Raw genomic sequence first — 4,497 nt, 5'->3', positions numbered from 1 at the left:
GGGAGGGAGGGAGAGAGAGAGGGAGGGAGGGAGAGAGAGAGAGAGAGAGAAAGAGAGAGAGAGAGGAGGGCTGCTGATCATCACTGTCCATCCACACATAGGGAGGAGGGCAGGAAAGGAGAGAGAGAAAGGAGGGAGGAGAGGGGAGAGGGAGAAAGAGAGAAAGGAGGAGAGAGAGAGAGAGAGAGAGAGAGAGAGAGAGAGAGAGAGAAGGGAAAGGGGAGAGAGAGAGAAAAAGAAAGGAGGAAGGGGGAGAGGAGAGAAACAGAGAAAGACAGAGAGGCAGAGAGAAGAGAGAGACAGAGATAGAAGAGGGGTCAGGGATAAGAAAGTAGGGTAAGGACTCAAACCCTCAAAGTCCATTCACCCCCACCCCATACTGACACACTTCCTCCAGCGAGGCTTCATCTCCTGAAGGCTTCATAACCTCCCCCAAATAGCATCGCCATCATGGGAGCAAGCATTTAAACACAGGAGGGGGATTTCCTCACTGAAGCCACCAGAGAAAACATGTATCAAATCTAGCGTCTCTTCACCTCTCCAGATCTCTCATCTATCTTTCTACGTAACGTACGACCTCACGAGTTCTTCATTTTCTGTATTTTATTGTTGGTTGTGCTGCTGTTCTCCTTGTCTCCGATCTGCCAGGGGATGTTGGCATGTGTGTCCTTTGTCCCTAATGTTGATATTGTTTTCTTGTGGCTGCCTGTGCTGTCCTTGGCTTTGTCCTGCTGCGGGGTGTGACAGGCAGGACAGTGCTGGGCCTTTCTGTGATGCAAGCAGAGGACGATGGATCCATGAAGCCACTGTCTGACAAACAGGTTTGCTATGAGGAGGAAAACTGGGTTTGAGATGTAAGCAATCCAGTGGCTCTGTGAACTTGTAACTAACCCTGCAGCTTGAAACCTGGGTCAGGCAACTTGGGTCCACGTCTCAGCTTCCACTTGATGGTTGCATGGTCTTCCCATCTGCAAAAAGTGATTAGCAGGGGCACAGCATAAAGTAACCCAGAGATTATGTAAATAAACTGTGTAAGTGCTGAGGAAGAACCCACATGGAATATTTCCACACACTGAAGTTTTTCCTGCAAATGCTACCTGCTGGAGACTGCCCTGTGCCCTTCACTTTCCTTGTTTCAAGAGGATTAAAATGTAGACACCGTTTGTTTCAAGAGGAAAGGAATTCTGCTTCTATTATTCAGTTTTGTGACCATGTATGAAACTTAGACGGTCATTGGGAGACAACTTTTGTTTATAGGCAGGGGAAACAGGTAGAGCCTAAGTTGGACCAGAGCTTGAGGCAATCCTGTCTCATCCTCTAAATGCTTAGATTATGAGTAGGTGAACAAACCAACCATCAATGAACAAACCTAAAAGGTGTTCAAAAAGCAGTAATGGAAATGTTCACTAGGGGGCGCCATTACAACAAATATGTGACGCTTCTTTTGAAAACATTTATGCAAGCGTCATAGTTTATTGATAGTGTCTTTCCTGGGAAGTGAAAACCGATAAGTATGATGGTGCCCTTTCATCCTACCATAAATACGACAGCTGGCTGTTTCAAAGATAAACATTACTATAATTGGAAATGAACAAATATTTACTGAGTCCTGGGCAGCCCTAATGCCCCATTCTGTCCCAGCCAAGAGGAAATAATCAGTAGATGTATGTAGTTGGATAAAGTATACTTAACACATTGAATAGTGAGATAAGAACAAGCCATTTATAACACTTGTTAACATTCTCTGAAACGATAATACACATGCATGGTCAAATAAAAACAAATGAAACTTAAAGGGACCTCCCTCTGACTGTTTTCATATCTCAGTGAAGAAGAGGGGCTTTTGAGTTATATGTAAGCTCACAGCCTGGAACTCATGGTGGTTTTTCAGTAGAGAAAGAAGATAGTGTGTGATAGTAGAACACTCTGGGTTTTGGGTCCTCTTTCCTCTTCCTTGGCCCTCTGACAGTCCATTCTGCCTCCTTTGCCACCTCTCTAAGAGGAGGGACAACGAAGCTCAAAGTTGTTCTGAGTTCCAGGGATGGGACTTGCTTATCTCTTCGTATCTTCTGTGTCCCGGTTGGATGCTCCGTAGTCCGCATCAGCGAGAGCGAGAGCTTCCCTCACACTACTGAGTTATGCAGAACTTTCTAACGTGTAATTTCTCTCTCTCTCTCTTTCTCTCTCTCTCTTTCTTTCTTTCTTTCTTTCTTTCTTTCTTTCTTTCTTTCTTTCTTTCTTTCTTTCTTTCTTTCTTTCTTTCCTCCTTCCCTCTCTCCCTCCCTCCCTCCTTTCTTTCTTTCTTTCTTTCTTTCTTTCTTTCTTTCTTTCTTTCTTTCTTTCTTTCTTTCTTTCTTTCTTTCTTTCGCTCTCTCTCCCCCCTCTCTCTCCCTCCTTCCTTTCTTCCTTTCTGTAATGGCGCCACTGGAAGAACAGAGAGACTGTAGCTCATTGTTGGAATCCAAGGTAACAACAGACAGGACCAGGTAAACAAGGTCAAATAGATTTTGTACTTGTTGCTGAAGTGTTAATCTGCACCGTGGATGCATCTGTGAGCTGCTGTCCCAAATCACACACCCAGAGAGGGATTAGTTTGAGAAGGAACGTGCTCCTCACACCCACTGAGTCATGTGTAAAATACACAGCTCCATGAATTTGATGAGAAAGAATTAGCTTTAAAAACAAATAAAAAACACCTGGAAAAACACCTAAACAAGGAGCAGAAAGACCGTGTCTTAGTTAAGGGTTTGTCTGTACAAAACATCATGACCAAGAAGCAAGTTGGGGAGGAAAGGGTTTATTCAGCTTACACTTCCACATTGCTCTTCTACCAAAGGAAGTCAGGTCTGGAACTCAAGCAGGTCAGGAAGCAGGAGCTGATGCAGATGCCATGGCGGGATACTGCTTACTGGATTGATTGCCCTGGCTTGCTCAGCTTGCTTGCTTATAGAACCCAAGACTACCAGCCCAGTTGATAGCACCACCCACAATGGGCTCTCCCTCCTTGATCACTAACTGAGAAAATGCCTTATAGCTGTATCTCATGGAGGCATTTCCTCAAGGGAGGCTCCTTTCTCTGTGATAACTCCAGCTTGTGTCAAGTTGACACACGAAACCACCCAGTACAGACCTCTATCTCTTCAGTTCTCTTTTACTTGCTGAAGAAATGGAAGAAGACACTAGAAAATGGAGTGACCCTCCGTGCTCTCGGATTACCAGAGTTAACATTGTGAAAGTATCTGTGTTGCCCAAAGCAATGTACAGGTTCAGCATCATCTCTGTTAACATCCTAACGACATTCTTCACAGAACTAGAAAGACCAATTCTAAATTCACACGGAACCACAAGAGACCCAGATAGCTAAGCACTGCTTAGCAGAAAGGGTCATGTGGGAAATATCACAACATTCAAGCTCCAAGTATGTGACAGAGCCACAATGATCAGAGCTGAGTGTGACTGTCACAAAAATAGACACAGAGACCAGTGAAATAAATATAGGACCAGAAAAATAAAGCCACTCAGTTAGAGTAACCTTTTTTTTTTTTTTTTTTTTTACAAAGATATGAGCCCTATGTTGGAGAAAAGACTTCCTAGGGAAGCCTTCCAGTGTGGAAGAATGAAGTTAGATCTACATCTCTCATCTTGAACAAATTTGAACAATTCAAAGTGTATCAGAGACTTTAATATAAGACCTGGAACTGAACTGTTAGAGGAAGACCTAGGGAAAAACCACGTCGAAGTATAGATGTTGTCTTAGGGTTTCTTTTGCTGTGATACAACACTGTGACCAAAAACAACTTGTGAGAAAAGTGTTTATTGTATCTTATACTTCTAGGTATGGTTCCATCACTAAGGAATCTGGAGGCTGGAGCTGAGGCAGAAGCCATGAAGGGATGGCTGCTTACTGGATTGCTCTACATGGATTGCTCAGCCTGCTTTCTTATAGAACCCAGGACCACCAGCTCAAGGGTGGCCCTGCCCACAGTAAGCTATCCCTTCCATATCAATTATTAATCATGAAAACTGCACCACAGGCCATTCTGTTGGGAGCATTTTCCCTCTTGAGGTTCCTCTTCCAAACTGAGTCTAGTATGTGTTAAGCTGACTTAAAACTAGCCTGTGTGGACAAAGCTTTCCTGAAAAGTCTCAACTTCACGGGAAATAATCCCAAGAGCTGTCAAATACATTTGCATAAAATCTAAAAGCTTTGGCACCGAAAAGACAAGAATTACCTGGAGAAACAGACATAGAATAGAACAAAGTCTTCCCACTGCCTGTCAGATGGTGTTACTATTTAGACTATACAGGAAATGCAAAGTTAAATACCAGAAAATTGTCTATTCAATAAATGTGTTAATGGATCAAATAAAAATTCTTTTCTTTCTTTCTCTCTTTCTTTCTTTCTTTCTTTCTTTCTTTCTTTCTTTCTTTCTTCCCTCCTTCCCTCTCTCCTTCCCTCCCTCCCTCCCTTCCTCCCTCCTTCCTTCCTTCCCTCCT

The sequence above is a fragment of the Mus caroli genome, chromosome 5 (genome assembly GCF_900094665.2).
Source record: "Mus caroli chromosome 5, CAROLI_EIJ_v1.1, whole genome shotgun sequence".
Lineage (NCBI taxonomy): Eukaryota > Metazoa > Chordata > Mammalia > Rodentia > Muridae > Mus > Mus caroli.
The sequence above is the reverse complement of the archived record's forward strand: the minus strand, read 5'-3'. Positions refer to the sequence as shown.